This window comes from Terrapene carolina, unplaced genomic scaffold, assembly GCF_002925995.2.
Source record: "Terrapene carolina triunguis isolate 2854851 unplaced genomic scaffold, T_m_triunguis-2.0 Scaffold714, whole genome shotgun sequence".
In the NCBI taxonomy this organism is placed as follows: domain Eukaryota; kingdom Metazoa; phylum Chordata; order Testudines; family Emydidae; genus Terrapene; species Terrapene triunguis.
In genome coordinates, this window is record NW_020665065.1 from 8,707,663 (window position 1) to 8,726,145 (window position 18,483).

The window sequence follows — 18,483 nt, forward strand, 5'->3', positions numbered from 1 at the left end:
GAGGACCAAGTGTGTCATTATTGGAAAGGATCTGGTTTGCAGTTCTCTAATAACCCATAATCATCAACAATGGCAGCCTGGGTGGAAGGGGAGGGTTGCTAACTTGTTCTCAGGCTGATTATTCTAAAAAAAAAAATCACCCCTATCATGGGAGAAAAGTGAAGCCGGGAAAAACACTATAACTAAGCCTGAAACCCGAATAGCAATTCACTTCTCTGCTCAGTGCCTCAGTCTCCCGTCTGAGAAATGGGGATAAGGATCTCTCCCTAGCTCACAGAGATGGTGGGAGGCTCCCGGCATCTAAAACCCTTTAAGATCTCCTTAGTGACCAAGGCTTCTAGAGCTGCCAGCTACAGCAAACGTTGACAATACCACCTTACTGCAGATGCTGTCTATACTCAGCATACTGGAAAATGGTGTTTTCTCAGGTACCTCTGGGCAGTAACCATAGGCAAATACTGAGTTCTTACAGGCCAGGCCAGGATATTGTGGGGTTAACACATAGGCTGGAAACGATGTCATAGCTACTGGATTCTTCTAGGGGATGGACTAAGATGAGTCTCTTGTCTGTGTCATGCTCTGGTACACACTTCATTCCCTTAAGCCCCAGCATGGACTGTGGCAAAGGGCTTTACAGGTGACACTGCTGGGAAAGAGAAGAGACGGCTTCACATCACCACCTCCAAGCGCTTTTGTACTGCGGGGCTCTCTGCATGTTTCTAAAGGGGGTGTGTGTCTCGGGCATCTTGGCAATGTCAGCACAGAAGGGGTTAATCCACTTCCTCCCCACCCAAGACTGGGGATTTCTTGGTCACGTCCTGCGTAGATCCCCATCGGGGCTTTGAAATGCCTGAGACATGGACAGCCTGGGAGGTTTTATTGAGAACCGGTGGATGCTGTAAAAGGGAGTCTTAGTCATGTCCAGTCAGTTCAGAAGACAGCACGGAGGGTATTACTAAAGCTTCTAGATCTTATATCTCTAAGCGGTGTGTTAGCACCAGATTCTGAGCTAGGGCTGAACTGCACAGAGAGAGAGTCAGGGCTGGGGATGAAAAAATGGCATAGTCTTCATTTTTGCACTGCTCTGATCCAGATGCTGCTCTGGGCAGGCAGGTCCTATTGTGCCATGGTAGAGCAGCTTGAGGGCTGCTCTAACTTACATCTTGCTGCAACACCTGTAAGGAGCTGGAAACACAGCCAAGAGTCAGCCTGGTCTATAGATGCCCCAGCCACAGCCCCTTCTTTCTGGCCACACCCTTATTACCCCAGAAAGGGGAGGTGGCTGCCCCAGCTGTGGTTCCCAGTACGTTAGGGTGATCCTCTCTGGGTCGGTCGAGCCAACTGCATGATCAGAATACAGAGTCATTACAAAGCACCCCTTTGCAAATTAATTAAAGCTCCCAGGACCTGGGACAATTTGCCTTTCCAATTAGAGTAATGAATCTGTCCCATTGCCAAGAGCTGAACCTGCAGCCTGTCAAGCAGCTGATTTCTGACAATGGCCATTGCTCTCTAAGTGATGCTGCTGAAATGTTGGCTCTTGTGCACAAGGCCCCTCCAGCCTTCCCCATGCATGAAGCCAAAACGTTTATGGGCTCTCAGGTTCCATCTGCCCAGCTCACGGCTGATTAAACCAAAGGGAAGTCCCGTACCTGCTGCACGGCTGATTGCCAGACTATCCCCTAAACCTACAAAGCAAAAGCACAGCCTCTCTCATTGGATTTGTAATCGGATAAGCTATAGGGAAGCTTTGATGGGGTGCAGAGGTGTGAACTGGTCCTGGTGATTAAGGGGTTAATACCAGTCCCGTGGTCTTGCACAGGTTCTGTGAGGAAGGGGTGCATTGGAGACAGAGGAGGGAGAAGGTCTTTAGAAGGAGGGCTCGCTGATCGTAGGACTGAGACAAAGCCCATGCTGCAGAGTTTTCCATTCCCTTTCTGATGTAGCTATTTTACATCTTTGTTATCTATACTAACCCTGGAGGACCAGGCTTCGCTGATCGCAGCTGGGGTTTTTTCTGATCCATCCTTCCTCCAGCTCATGTCTAGGATTGAGATTTCCAAAAGCATCTAGGTGGTTTAGGAGCATGTCTCGCCAAAAGACAAAAGGACGTGTGCTCCTAAATCACTTTGGCACTTTTGGGCTGGCTGATTTAAATCTAGCTCAGGACAGTGGTGACTAGAACCTGTCACCCCCTGAGGGTTGCTTGGTGACCTGTACCGCAGTGAAAGAGGTGTCAGCGCTGGTGCTAATAGACAAGTGTTGCCACCACAGGCTCTCTTGACAGCCTCAGCAGGGAACCAAAAACTGAACAGACCACAGAGGCTGAGCAATCTTCTCAACTCAGTGCTTATCCCTGCAGGGCAGAGGCACCCTTGGGTGCAGGAAAGCTTGTACTGGGTTGCCTCTGCTGTCCGTATTCTGGACAGAGGGATCTTCACTGTCCGGCAGTGTGAATCCAGTTTTAAAGGAGTGGCATAGGATTTAGCGACTCAGCTCCCATTCAGTTCCTAGGGGGGGAACCACCTATAGGCCAAGCACATTGCATCATGAAGTCACGGCATTGGAGATGTACCCCTTGAAGGAGGCTGGAGCACTCTGCTTTCTGCTCAGTTGCATGGGGGTTTCTCTTGAGCACAGGTGCTCTCGGAGAATCAGAGCGCTTTGCTGATGCAGCAAACAGTGGAGCAGTTCAAAGTGGCCCCTGGTGGCTAGAAGCTGTGATGCAAGGTAAGTTTACAACTCAGCAAAAAGGAAAGTTCAATTCTGTTCCACTAGACTTTGGAGCTCAGCTGGAATCCACAGAGGCAGGGGTTTGGCTCAGTGCTGCCCGTAGGCACAGCAGGCAGCCGCGTGCCTTGGCATGCACAAACACAGCAGACTTCTTAGCGTCAGGGGCACTACAAGACAGGGGCATCTATATTCTGCAGATTTAGGCATGGTACCTTACTGCATAGGCCTGCAGCAGACACAGTGTAATAGTTCTATAGCACCTTTCAGCCGTAGATCTCAGAGTTTTAGCAAGGAGAATAAGGGTCATTGTCCCCATTTCACAGATGGGGAAACTGAGGCACGGAGAGGAGGAGTGAGTGACTTGCCCAAGGTCCCTGGCAGAGCCCAGCTCTTCTGAATTCCACTCCTTCTCTATGGCCCATGCTGCCTCCCAGAGTGTAGCTTTGTTCATGGGTATCATACCACAGCCTTTGGGACCATGCTGTGGTGTCCCACCAAGCACGCACTGTGATTAAGCATGGGCAGGGTGACCGCAACCCCAGTTCAGATTCTGCCCTAGATGCCTGGGTTGCAGCGGACTAGCTTTACGTGCCAAGTGAGGTTGACAGCTCTGCCGGGACTGAGGCCTTTGACTGCCCAAGCAGACCCAGCTCACGTTGTGCTGGGCTGAATCATTCCAGACCAGGTCAAGTTTGATTCAGAACCAGCTTGTCCAACTTTACTCAAGCGGCTGTAGATGATGGTGCGACGATTTATAGGCATCTCCATACACAGACCCCATGTTTTCTGCCATCATGCACCCAGATAGCATAGGGAATAAACTGATTTCTTCTTCAAATACGCAGGCTCCTACATGCTGGTCCAAATGCAGGTCTGCTAGCTCAAGAGAACAGAGCCGTTATAATACACAGATCTAACCTATTCCAGCCAGCAGAGGGCACTAGTGCCTCATACACAGTGTGGGGAAAGATAGGAAAAAGCTGCCACCTGCTATAGCAGCCTGGGCTATGTCCTCCCAAGCGGATCAGGACTGGGGCTGGTCAGTATTCGGAGGAAAGACCCTGAGAGGAGAAACCAGGGTCAGTTCTGGTGATTCAAGAGAGGTGCCCTATTCCGAGTCTGCACTGAACTAGGGTCTAGGTAGGAGGTGCTGGTTTTGGGGTAAGATGTAAAACGGAACCGTTCGGATTCTCAACGGCATTGCGAAAGCAGGGTTCCCAACAGCATTTGCCTCTGCCTAAATTCCCACCGTGGTTTCAGCGGACTAAAGCTTTCCTCCGGCCCTACCCACTGAACGGTGTTGCTGTGCGCTGTTAAACCCCTGCGGACTCCACCCCAGCAGTGGACGGAGCAACCCGAGTGTAGCTTGTGTATTGTTTGTTCCATGTGCATGGGATGTTGGGATGAAAGGCATGCAAGGTACAATAGGGGCTATGACGATTTCATTTGCCCTGCTAAGAGGGGGTCGGGGGGAAAAGAGTGAATTCCTTCATTGAGAGAGGGGGCTGTATGGGAACTGGCTCTTTGTGGGGCAGGTTCACCTTTTATTGCCACATGTAACAAACCAAAGCTCAGGAGAACTCAACCTTCCCAGTGGCTTGGTTTGTCCAGCTTTCCAAAGAAGGAACTGGTGGTTCTTGCCTGTGTACACAATAGTGCCATTGGGGAGACCAGGTGCCAAACCTGGAATTAGGGACAACACAAGCTAGTTAGCTGCTTTTAACTCCCTCCTCGTCCAGCACTTCATCTCAGTCAGGGCAGCACCTTCCCCTTGCTTTGGGCTGCCAGAGGTATCTCTGCTCAGTAGCTCTGGACCCCATTCAACAGAGCGTGTGGGGGGTGGTGGGGGAAAGGAGCAGGACCCTTGCATTTCAGAGGTAGCCTTGGTGGCCGACATAGCAGCAAGACAGAGAATGGATCTTCATTCATTCTCCTCTCAGGTTTTCCACACTTACTTAGTTTACACTTTGTGGTTCGGATCCCTGCCTCCCACTGCCCACCAGGCACCACACACCCAGGTTTCCACACGGTGCAGACTATACCAGAGACACACACCAGGTGCTTTCTCCTGAAGCTGGTTCTGAAAGAGATTCAGGCCACCCAAAGCCTGGTCTGTGGCTCCATCTAGTTTTAAAACTGGTTGTGGCGGAAGGGGTCTAAAAACTGGTTAGAATATTGGGGGGATTCTGCCAGAGTAGATCCAGGTCTTCCCTTTTATTCGGAGTCTAAAATAAAAGCCATTCCGACAGAGAGAACGCAGTTGCTCTTGGCGTATGGAATAAACACAAGGATCCTCCATTAGCACAGCCTTCTGTGGCAGCAATGTCAATGAAAACATCAGGAGAGACGTACTTAGGCAGAAGGTAAACGGATGAAGTCATTGAACCAGACAAACTGGGCAGAGCACGTTCAGTTGTAGCTTGACTGTTCTCACATCGTCCCCCTACTGCTCACAGACGTGCTCTCTGCTTTGTGACGTGATGCTGTATTTTTGTCCAAGGTCAGAGCAGAGCACGAATCCAGTTAGACTCTGCAGTTGGAGATTATCCGTGCAGTGACTGCAGCGTTCTGTACCTCAAGCCAAAGCACTAGGAAATATACTTCTACTGGCGCTGCTGCCACTTAGCATTTGCATAGCAGATGCTGTATTAGATGATGATGATTTGTATTGTGATCGTGTCTAGCATCTCCAGTGAGGGGCCAGGACCTCATTGCGGTAGGCGCTGTACAAACACAGAACCAAAAGACAGCCCCTGTCCAAAGAACTTACAATTTAAGTAATGACACTTGCCGATGTCAAAGTGCTTTATGAAGCTAGGTAACATTCCTATCTCCCTTTTATAGATGGGTAACTGAGGCTCGGAGCAGTTAAGTGACTGGTCCAAAGCCTCACAGTGAGTCAGCAGCAGAGCTGGGAAAAGAATCCAGGTCTCTAGACATCTTCTATGCTCAGTCCTCCACTGGGCACCGTGGAGATGGACTGGATTACTTGATGGGTCGTTTCCACCTCTGATTTCCTACAAGTCCTATGCAAAAAACATAAAGACTAGAAATACATGAGTGTATGCGACAAAGGGGTGTGTTACAGGACTCATTACTGGGGAGCAGGGCCCTCATAGCAAGCCCCAGCATTGCACCATGGCCTACTCTCCAGCCAAGCCACTGTACAGCATCCAGCCCCTTCCATTAGTCCAGTGGCTCCCCACCTTCCCAGAGTACTGTACCTCTTTCAGGCATCTGATTTGTCTTGCCTACCCCCAAGTTTCACCTCACTTAAAAACCACAAAATCAGACATAAAAATACAGAAGTGTCACAGCCACACTGTTACTGAAAACATGCTGACTTTCTCATTTGTATCATATAATTAAGGAATAAATCAATTGGAATAGAAATATTGTACTTACATTTCCGTGTATAGTCTATAGAGCCATATAAACAAGTCCTTGTCTGTATGAAATTGTAGTTTGTACTGACTTTGCTAGTGTTTTTTATGTAGCCTGTTGATTGCTGCTGGGGGGGAGGGATAGCTCAGTGGTTTGAGCATTGGCCTGCTAAACCCAGTGTTGTGAGTTCAATCCTTGAGGGGGCCATTTCAGGATCTGGGGCAAAAATCTGTCTGGGGATTGGCCCTGCTCTGAACAGGGGGGGTTGGACTAGATGACCTCCTGAGGTCCCTTCCAACCCTGATATTCTATGAAAACTAGGCAAATATCTAGATGAGTTGATGTCCCCCCTGGAAGACCTCTGCATGGCCCCAGGGGTACACATACCCCTGCTTGAGAGACACGGCCTAAATCCAAGTCTAGAAAACAACATCAGGGCTAAAACATTCCCCAGCTCCCATGGGCTCAGCCTTCTGCCTCCTTCCTTACAGGTGGGTTCCCAGCAGCAACAGCCTGTCTCACTGTCTAATCACCAGCTTCTGGGAACCACCCAACCACCCTGGTCAGGTCTCTCCTCCTACCCAAGTCCTCTGGCAGACCACAGCCTTTCAGCCAGCTCCTCATCTCAGAGCAGCTTATCCACTCTGCTTCCCAACCAGCCCTCAATGATGGGGCTTTCTTCCTTTTGAGTCCCACACCCTCCACAGGTGTAGCAGGGTGGGATTAAATGAGGGAGCTCACTGTCTGAAGGCCTTAAAGGGGCAGGCCACCCCATCTGAGCAGCAGTGTGACGCTCAGGGCTGTATCCCGCCATAGGAACGACAGAGCCCAGAGAGGTCTGAGGAGCTGAGATACTGAGGTTTGGGGAGCAGCATAGATTAGACAGGGAGGGAGGTCTGGTTCTAGGTACAAAAAGCCTGGAGAACACCGGACATAACCTCCTTCCTCGTCTTTTCAGCTGAGTGTCCAGAAAGGGGGTGATAAATATTGTGGGCCCAATTCTCTGTTGTTCTAGCTCTGGTGTCATCATTTCCCCGAGTGCAAAGAGCGTGTATATGCTACCATTTCCGTTTGGTTGTGATTGTTATTATTTTAGAACGGTACATCCAGGAACTCCCAGAAGATGCTGGTTCTTTGGGTGCCAGGCACTGTACAGACAAGCAACAAAGGCGGCAGGCCTGGCCCCAGAGAGATTACAGTCCATGGGTCAGACAGGGCACGGCAGGTGGGCTAAAGTGGTGGGTGGAAGGGAACTAAATAAACAGTTTCACTCTAAAATAGAAGCCCCAGCTCACCACTTGCCCAGCCAGTGCTGGATCCCAGTGTTTTACACCCAGGATAAACGACCACCCGAGGGGCTGGGTGAGCGTGAGTCTGACTCCATTGCGGGGGAATTGGAGAAGTGAGGTCTGCAACGCAGTCTGTGCTGGAGGATCCAGGCTGCGCCATCGCGCCTGATCCCAGGCTCTCACACTGCGGGCCAGCCCTGCTATTGTCCAAGGAAAGGAGGGTGGGTTCATAGGGAATATTTTTCTACTGGCTGAGATTCAACGACTCAGTGACTCGCCTGAAGACATAGAGTCATCAAAGCGTCCATCAGAGCTAACTAGCATTGTCGGCTGCACAGTGGGGACAATGGGGCTGTAGCACTTATTAATCATATCCCTCCCCATTGAACCCGACCCATCCATCAGTGGCCTCGGTCTTGTGCTTTGACTTCACAGAGCTGCCAGCCGCAGATCCCGCGGCTTTCCCAGTGGGGGACCAGCGGGAAGGACACACTGTTGCTGTGGTGATGCTTGTTGCTGTTTCCTGTTTCTCCAGATGTCAGCCATGTGTTTCCATAAGAACCAGGATTGTCCCCAAACCAGATGGAACCAAGGGAGCTCTTTCACTGGGACTGTAGAAACAGCACCAGCACCTAAGAGACAGATGTAGTCTTGGGTCTCCCCCCTGTCTTTTTTTTTAGCCTGTTCCTGTATCTCAGTGGCTGCTTTCCCACCGTCCCTCCCCCTAGAGGATTCCCATCTGGTTGGAAGTTGTTTGGTCACTTTCAGCAGCTGTTCGGACCTGAGGGGTTCAATACAAAAGCCCTTCAACCCAATGGGCATTAAATCAGAAATACACCGACCGGCTGGAATGATACAGGGGAAGAGCATTCCAGGTCTCTAAGCACATGTCTGGTACGTGCTGGGAACCACCCCTGAATGCTCACTGAAGGCACTGGCATGTTTCCCTCCCTTCCTGAGGTTTGCCACGTGTGATCATGTGTCCTTTTTACGTGACAGCAAGTGACTTACCACACAAGGCATCATGCTAGCTTCCCCGCGACACTCACCCTTCTTCCAAATGCACCATGCCCTGGAAATCGCCCGCTGCTCAGCCCTGAGTCTTTCCTGAGTTCAGGCGGAGCACTGAGCTGAAACGCCGCGTGGGAGGCAGGATGAGCCCACCAGACTCAGTTCACTTGTGACCTACGTCGTGTTTGAGTCATGGCCCGCAGAGGTAAAGGCTAAATGGCACTGTTGCCACCTCCTCGCTTAGCCTTGATTATTTATATGTTTAATAGGGATGGACTGAGCAGCGTTTAGAACAGGCACTTCCAGGCCAGTTGCAGTTTATTAGGGATGAGAATTACTGCTGCTGATGATGATGATGAAGCCACAGCTGGACACTATGTCCAGGTCTGGTGCCAGTCTTTAGGAAGGTTGTGGATCGATTGGAGGGAGTCCAGAGGGGAGCAGCAAAAATTTGTTTTATGGAACTGGGAGTCCATGTCCAGGCCGGCTCTTGATTTAAGCCTCACAACCCCCTTGTGAGGTGTGTCAGCGTTATTATCCCCATTTTATGGAGGGGGAAACTGAGGCAAACAGTGAAACGGTGACTTGCACAGAGTCAAGTGGTGAGTCAGCGGCAGATTCAGGAATAGATGCCAAGATTCCCAGCCCCTTCCTCTTAGCCACACCGTGTCCCTGTGTTGTGCTGCTTTAAATGAGACCCATGGAGACAAGCAGATCAATTTTAGATCCAACAAGAACACACAAGCATATGCCAAATGGATCACAGACCGCACAACACAGAAGGCTAATGGGATCTAGCTTCCTTGCCAGTGCCACAGAACACTTCCATGGCAGGGACCCACCCGTCTCTTCCCACAGTGTGTCAGGTTATAAAGAATCATACACCAGAGCGAGGCATTGTGTCACTCGGCCTTTCTGTCAAACTGGCCAATTTTCCCCCCCTAAGTTTGGCTCCGTTTCAGGCGTGTGTTTGAAACATGTGCACAGCACATTGCGTGCAAGCCTCCCGCAAAAGTCACATATGCTCCCCATACGGACAGCTCCATAACTCCTTTGGGAGAACAGGGCCACACGGAATTCCCTTTTAGAATGATGCCAGCACCGCTGTCTGTATCTCTGGGCTGGGCCTGCAGGGTCCCTGTGCTCCCTGGCCCTTGAGGTCTGTCTCAGGGGGACATTCTTCATCCAGTTTTGCATCACGAAGGAACTACATATTTCGCTCCCCTTCCCCATCCACCTTTCGCTGCCATTTGACCTTTGGGCTGCGGAAGCCACTCAAGATCTGTGGTTCAGAGGAGGTTTAACCTTCCCTTCTGTAGGGATTGTGTGGGCGGGCTAGCTGTGCAAACAGGCAGAGAGGGGAAACCCAGGCAACAGGTCAAAGGTTTACACAAAGCATCTAAGATAAATAAGAAACGACTGGAGATGGGGGCTGGGAGAAACATGAACCTCCAGCCCCAGTAAACCCACCCACTCAGTCACAGACACAAAACGCTCAGCCAAACCTCCACAAGCAGAAATCTCCCCCAGCAATTTTGGCCTCTATTGCTGTATTGGGCCAAACCAAAACCCTGGAGACAAGCCAGTGCCTGAGTCCTAAAAACGAATGCTGGAGTGGCGTCAGACTGGAAGCATGTACCAGAAGTCGTGCCACATGCCACAAAGTGCCAGCGTTTCGGGGCCTTCTGGCACCACTCAAGTGCTGATCCGAGCATCCAGAACTTGGGGAAAGTTTGCATCCGGATCCAGACTTGTCATCTGGCCCCTGTCTTGAGTTGAAAGGGTCTCAGAATTTCACAAAAGTTTTGATGGAATCTGAGCCTCATTCTGAGTGCTGTCTATTGAGTCTCAGGACCAGTTTATGGTCTTGCATCCAAGTCCCACGACATTCCCCATTGCCCCAGCTTCAATGCAAAACCAAGTGGAACTCGGGGGTTTGAAGTCACTTTTGCCTCTCACGCTGGGAGGGCGTGTTGAACCCAACTCTCAAGCTGAATCCCGAATGAGGGCAATGAGAGAGCTCCACACAGCCTGGGACTGAAGACCGAGTTTGCAAGACCTCTTGCCCTGGTGGGATATAACGAGAGAACACCAATTGACCAGATCTGGGTCCTGTAATGTCCTCTGTGGCAGCGGAGAGACACGACTCAGTTGTAATGAACATAGACCGGATTTCTATTGAGATTCCTGGACCCTTGAGAGACCCTGTGGTTCCCAGACTGCTTAGCACCGTTTGTGCCGGCTTTCTAGCTCCCAGTTTGTGTCTCCCTTGCTGAGCTGGCAAGCTGACCCTGCACATCCAAAGCCTGGAGAGATCACTCTGGTCCCATCCCAAAGTGTCATTTGTTTTTCTTGCCTCTTTTAACCCACTGCTCCAGGAGGCCAGGACCAGAGGGGCTGGCCTCATCAGCCCTATGCCAGCTGAGGATACCCCTATTTTAGAGAACTCTGCAAGTGCTCCCTTAAGACACCGTTCAGTCTCATTTGCACCTCTTAAGTGGTGCAAAGGGGATTTAGGATAAACCGAGGATCTGGTATTCTCTGCAGTGTCCGCCCACCAGTCCTGCACCCCGGGATGAGTTGTTTGGCTGAGCCCACCTTATATCAGAATCAGAAAACTCGGAGGCGCCTCTCGGCCCTCTCTTGTGGGTGTCCCGCTCAGACACACCCGGACTCCCTCTCCCCCTACTAAAAACCACTTCCTCCTGGGCTTCAGACAATGCCAGCCCCAGGTTAACCGGCCTGTTAGCGTGTGTGGCGCTAACACTGCAGAAGAAGGCTAGTGAAGCAGCACTGGCCCCTCCCCTCCAAGCGGGATTAGGGGAGGGGAACAGGTGGCTAATTGCCTGTCACACAATGAGGTGTGGCCACCCAGCCAACGGGGCCCGTGACCTAGGAGCCACAGGACCATAGCAACAATTTCCAGGTCAGTGGAGGGGAGGAATGGCAAATTTTCTGCTCCAGAGGATGCCAGGATGTGGGTTTCTCAGCCCCAATGTGGCTCAGAGGCCAAATCCAAAGATCATTCTTACTCTTCACCCTCACCAGGTTTTATTGAGCACAGCTACCAATGCTTCCCCCACCCCGCCCCAGGAAATATCTGCCTCTCCTGAATGGCTGAGCCCTGGGGACTAGTAAACCCCGCCCAGCTCTCTGTGGATTTACCCTTTGCTCTTTTCCAGCACCTTTCCTCCACAGAGCTCACAGCGGTTCGTTCTTGCTGAGGCAGGTCAACACGATTCTTCCTATTTTACAAATAGGGAAACCGAGGCACTGCAAGGGGACAGGACTTGCCCCATGTCACACAGAGAGTGAGCGGCAAAGCCAGGAGCAGAACCAATGAGGCCAAAATCCCAGTCCACTGCTCTAAGCCACAGGCCCCGCTCCCTCCCTCATATATGGTCCTTCCTGAATTCATCTGCGGGAGAATTCCCGGAGTCTGTCATGTGCTGTGGGACCAGATCCTGTAGCCTGCCCACCTGTCTAGTGCACCCATTGTTGCTAGCTAGGACCCAGCCCCTCCAGTTCCTCTTTTTAAAGGGACAGCAGGTTCCTGCAGATCATTAACCAAGCACCTTCTGAAAAGCCTCTCTCCCATCCTCAGCAGTGTCCACTGTGGGTGCGTCCACACTGCAAACAAACAAACAAACTGAAGACCCCCATGGCAGAGAGTCTCAGAGCCTGGGTCCACCAATTCAAGCTCGCGCGACAGGGCTAAAAACAGCAGCGTGGACGTTCCCGCTCAGGCTTTGAGACACCCCCAGCCCCCCTTTGCTAGGTTTTAGACCCCAGTCTTCAGCTTGAGTGGGAACGTCTACACTGCTATTTTTAGCCTCATAGTGCAAGCCCCGTGAGCTGGAGTCAGCTGACCTGGGCTCTGAGACTGGCTGCCATGGGTCTTTTTTTTGCAGTGGGTCCCAGAGCAAATGAGGTGCTTAGTCACATGATATGGGGAGTGAGTGTGATTTCCAGCCACTCAGTAAGCTAAGGGTTCAGTCCAATGGGACATGAAGCACCTTACCAGGCACCTAGGACATGCAGGGTAAGATGCCAGGGTGAACTCACTGCCTTGTCTGCACTGCCAGCTAGTGGTAAGGCATCCAGAAGGGACTGAATTAACGGGCTCTTCCCATCTCATGCCCAGGCCTCATGCAGGCAATGGGCCAGTGACACCATCTCAGAGCAGCGAGCCGACTGGCTGAGCTAAAGGGAGCTCCTCCACCACTTGCGTGAGGTTGCTACCCTGCCCTGTGCAACCGAACAGTCACTTCCTGACACTGCAATGCTGCCTGGCGCTGCTGTGACGTTCGTGCCCACCGGCCCGTATGTGCCTCCTCCCATTGCTCAGAGTCGCTATGCCCATGGTCTCCCCTTTCCTGTGTCATTCAGAAGGACCCAAGGGACTGGTGATTGGGCAGGTGCTGTGTTAACTTCCCCCTGATTGCCATTGTACCCCGGGACCACTCGCACCCCCCTCTACTGCCACACATGCGAGCCCAATTCTGGGCCTTTTCCAAGCAGATGCCAAATTGGCCCTACGTTTGGTTTTGTGATAAGGGCTAATGTCCCTGGGGCAGACTCAGCGGAGAGAAACTAATTTATAACACTCATGATCAGTCCCCTCCTGCAGAATGGTCAGGTCACAAGACCATTGCAACACTGGTCTGGGAGGAACGAAAGGGAGCCATGTGGCCTAGAAACAGGCCCAAACCAAAACTCTGGACCTGGACTCTGGTGAAATCAGCATCTAGACGCTCAGGCTGCAGCCTGCTCGCTTGCTGAGTTGAGCAGCATTCCCAGGGTCTCCGATGCATTCGCTTTGTTTGATGGGGGAGGAGGGAGGCAGTGTGGCCTAACGGATTGAGGTGTGCTCTGGTCCTGGCTCTTTCACTAGCCTGCTGGATGACCTGGTGTAAGCCTCTTTGCCGCTCCGTGCCTCAGTTTCCCTACCTGTAAAATAGCGATAATGATACTGACCTCCTTTGTAAGACCCTGAGATCTATGGATGCAATGTGCCATATAAGAACTAGGTATTTTTATTAGTTAGCCCTTGGCATCCATTCCCACACACAGCTTGCTTTCTTCCCTGGGGCAACCCCTTTTTCCCCCTCTTAATGAGATTAAATAAGAGTGAATTATTCAGAAAAAGAGCCATTCCCCCACCTCACGTCCCACTCCCAGTTCGCACGGAGCCCCCCAATAGGCTGCACTGCAGGATTCTAATTAACATCATTAATGGGGGGCGGGGGCAATCTTGCCGCTGCAGCCCAGTTAACAATTGGAGCTGTCAACTGGGCGGTGGATGCTGTTAAAATACCCGAGGCCCTTTGTCAAGGACAAGGGAGCCCCGGACTTACAGACGCTTCCCTGTTGTGTTGAAGACGGGACCGGTGGGGGGGGGGACGCAAGGTGGGGTTTTCCCTCCCTCTACCTTTCTCTGCTTTCTTCCTGGGACCACCAAGAAAGAGCATGAGGTGATGCCCCTAAAATGTCTTTTTTGGGCGGAGGAGGTAAAAACCCAGCACTGGGGTGGGGTAAAAATCCAGCACATCAGGTACTTATCTGCTAAGGCACCTCATCTGCTCTAGGAATAGGGCACCTGGGGAATTCCTTGGTGGACAGTTTTGGGCTGAGGCATGAGTGGGCGTTGCCTTTAGGGCTTCCACTCTTGCTTCTCTCCTATCAGTTTCTCCGTCTCTCTCCACCCCTTCCTTTAGTCTTAGGATTTGTAGTTAAGCGTGACCTCTCCAGAGAATGAATGTAAGCAGGTGGCCATTCTCACTCATGTAATCCCCTCCCCACCCCCTCAACCCCCCCCAGCCTTGCCATGAATGGCTGAGAATCCGTCTACACGGGATGGCGGGGGTGACACTGGCAGGCCAACCTACCCCGCCAAGGCCTCTAATGAGCAGCAGAACGGGGCACGTCAGGAGCGGATGTGTTAACGGTTTCTGGTTCAATGGAGGGAAAAATCTGCACAAAGGAAGGTGTACAAATATTGTGGGAAATCTATTGGCTCCTTAATATTTCATGAAGTCCCGGGCCATTCAGCCCGAGTGAATTCCCCAGCAAGGTCTCATTCAGCCGGCATCAATGGGAAACTTTTAATTGAGGCACTTCATTCAGGGCCCGTGGGTCATTCAGTGTGAGGGCCTTTCAGGGAGAACAGAGACCCATGTCTTTCCAAGCTGCACCAGAAGAAAAGACAGTGTTTACAGCGCTTGATGCTTGAATGCTAAGGGCCTTAATCCCCCAAAGAGAAAACTGATTCCTTTTTTTTTTTCTTCCCTCCAAAAATTATTTCTCAAATAACAAAAGAAAAGAAAAAAGATAAAGCAAGGAGGTGAGGGGTAGGGGGTGGGATTATTGTGTCTAAGAGAGGAAAGGAATGAACCTACGGGGTGGTTTATATTGGGGGGAAAGAGCATATTAAAACAGTCCTCCATAGAATGACAGCCCCTGGTTCACTAGGGGCTTATGCGCTATTCCCACCCCCCATTGGTTCTGTGAGCTGTTTGGCTCTGATACTCTTTAAGATGCAGCTATCATTTGAAAAGTGACTCCGTAGAAATGATACGGTGGGGTTCCCACTCAGTGAAGCTGACACTTACTTTTACTCGGTTCCCAGGACAACGGGTGATTTTGTTTCTAACCGTCAGGGCTGCAAGCAGAACCCCGAGAGGGGAGAATTCAGCTCTCCCTCCCTGCTTCCTCCCTGGGCTCTCAGAATAAAGAGCACGCCTTCAAAGCTAGACTGATGATACCTGGCTCAGGATGGCCTCCAGCTGCATCTCCTGTAGCTGTAGCTGCTCCACCGGGAGAGCAAGAGAAAAAAGCTGTTTTTTCTCAGTAAGGGGAGCAGCTGTGACTTTGGGACATGCAGAGAACAGAGAGAGCGAGACAACGGTGCTGGATTGAAAAACCAAGGGAGGGATCTGCCTTTGTGTCCCATTCCCGTGTGCTGCTTATAAACACTACTTAGCCATGTGGGGAAGAATTCCCCTAACACAAGCACTGCGTAGGGTAGCCAGCCCCCTCGCAAGGCCTAGCATAGGGGGAATGCTGCATGGAGGGCCAGGATCGGGGCAATATGTCCCCACAGACTACCCCATTGCAGGGATTCTCTATTGCTGCAGGCTGGGTGGGTTTGCAGACTAAAACCATCCAAAAACCCATCCAGGTGACTGGGCAACAAAATGGCAGATGAAATTCAATGTTGATAAATGCAAAGTAATGCACATTGGAAAACATAATCCCAACTATACATATACAATGATGGGGTCTAAATTAGCTGTTACCACTCAAGAAAGAGATCTTGGAGTCATTATGGACAGTTCTCTGAAATCATCCATTCAATGTGCAACAGCAGTCAAAAAAGCAAACAGAATGTTGGGAATCATTAAGAAAGGGATAGATAATAAGACAGAAAATATCATATTGCCCTAACCTCTGTTTGCCAGAAGCTGGGAATGGGCGACAGGAGATAGATCATTTAATGATTACCTGTACTGTTCATTCCCTCTGGGGTGTCCGGCATTGGTCACTGTAGGAAGACAGGATACGGGGCTAGATGGACCTTTGGTCTGACCCAGTATGGCCATTCTTATGTTCTTAAAATCTTTCCAGCCAACTTCCGCAGGACAGACAGACAAGTTCTCCCACAACCCACTCTGAACCAAGCCCAGAGCGGCTGGCGAGGGCACAGGGAACCCTGGGATACAGGAGGATGTGCCCAGAGAAGCTGAAATTGTGATGCGGGTCTGCGTAGTGCAGCACGGTTGGGAGGCCCGGGTTTCCAATGCAGTGTGGACGCTCAAACGTGGGTTGGAAACACCAAATCTCCCAGTGCATTTCACGCAGACCCGGGCTTAGTGTGCTGGGAAGACATACCCTTATAGGCAGCCCTCGTGGGAGGCGGCTGCCATAAAAGAGCAGCTCCTGGTTGCTTTACTTGATGCCGAGGCTCACACCAACTCCTGAAGAAGCCCAGACTAGGAAGGTGGCTTAGACTGCCCTTTCCACCCCCCCCCGCTCCCTGGGTTGTGCCTTTCTGGATGGTGACTCGGAAGGCCCACCACCAAATCTCAGCCAAATCTTTTCTGCCGTGGCTGTTCCTTCTTGTTATTATTTATTATTTACATCATTGCAGCACCTAGGAGCTCCAGACGTGGCCCAGAATCCCGCTCCGCGAGGTGCTGTACAGACGCAGAACCGAAACACAGGCCCTGCCCCAAAGCGTTTCTTAGCTGATGGCTGGCAGCAGCCATCTCGGCTTCAATCAGCACTGACCCGACAGTAACATTTCAGCAGCCGCCGAAAGTCAGGCGCTTGTCAAAGATCTCGCTTCACCCACCCACCCACCCTTAAAGGCACTGGGTTAGCAGATCTGAGAAGATTTTAGAATGAAACCTTTCGTACAAATAGTCAGGGTCTGGTTTTCCAATGGGGCCTCCATTATGGCAGGTGAAATTTTGCACCTGCATTTAATTGCATCTATCTACACTCACTTGCCTGTGCTAAAACTCCCAGAACATTCAACAAGGAGGCTAAACAGTAGCAATTGCCCCTACGTGTCCTTGCAGGTGTTGTTAACTGAGGGTATGAAACGGAGCCTGCAGAAATGGAGGCCCAGATAGAAAATCAGGGTCTTTGTGCTAAAGTTTTTCTTCTGACTAGAACAGGCAGTGGAGAAGAATGGGCTTGTGGTCCAGGCACTGGGTGGGGAGTCAGGAGAGCTGGGTTCACTTTCTGCCTCTGTCACAGACTCCCCGCGTGACCTTAGACTCATCACTTAACATGCGTCTGACAAAGTGAGTATTCACCCACGAAAGCTTATGCTCCAATACTATAGTCTTGTAGTTAGTTAGTCTATAAGGTGCCACAGGACTCTTTGTCGCTTTTTAATATGTCTGTGCCTCGATTCTTCGGCAATAAAAGGAAGATACCCTCTTTCTCCCACAGCTGGTCTGTCTTATCTATTGAGAGTGTAAGGTCTCCGGGGCAGGGACTGTCTCTCACTCTGACTGTACATAGTGTACCTACCACAACAGGTTTCAGAGTAGCAGCCGTGTTAGTCTGTATCCGCAAAAAGAACAGGAGTACTTCTGGCACCTTAGAGACTAACAAATTTATTAGAGCATAAGCTTTCGTGGGCTACAACCCACTTCTTCGGATGCATACCACAACAGGACCTCTGTCTTGGTTAGGGCCTCTGGGTACTCCCATAATACAGATAACAAAGGTAGAGTAATCAGGACAGGAAATAATCTATCTATCCATCCATTCCCATATCTATCTATCTATCTATCTATCCATCCTCATACACCCCCATCTATCTATCTATCTATCTACCTACCTACCTACCTACCTACCTATCTAGGTGTTTATAAAGCTACCCATCACCGTAACATCTCAACACCTGCACTCCCTCCCCTCAGCAGTGCTGCTGAGCCCTGATTTTATTTATGCTGCTGACAGTTGCCTGGCCGAGGATTCCATAAACACCTCGAAGGTTCATCTTCCTGCTGGTACAAAGGAGAGGAGCGTGTCCTGGCTAAAGGGAGGTTGTTTCTCCAACCTTCAGGGTCACCGCTGACATTTGTCCTTTCATAATTGGACAGAAGGGTGGGGAGATGGTCCCAATTGCTCTGGGACCTGAGTTTCCGTCGAGCGTCTCTACCAAACATTTTATTGATGCCACAATAGCTGCAGCCCTGACCCCGTTGTCACAGCTAACTCTTTCGCTTTCTCTCTTTTTACCACCACCGACGGGAAAATCTGTCAAAAGGCAGAGCATGCAGGCCCAGTTCCGGACAATAGAGTGGGTCAGTGACCCCGGCATGGTGTATGCAATTGCTCCTTTGTTCCCAGGACAGGCCGAGTCCACCATGGGTGGGTGGGTGTCACTGGCTGAAGCAGGGCAGAGGGACACTCATTTGTTAGGGAATGTTTCGTTTCCCTTTCGTCTTTTCTTTTGGGGGACTGTATAAAGAGAGGCAGAGTTTACAAGGGGCGTGTGTGCTATTGGCATGCAAGGTAGCGGCAAAGTCATCACTTTGGAAGACAG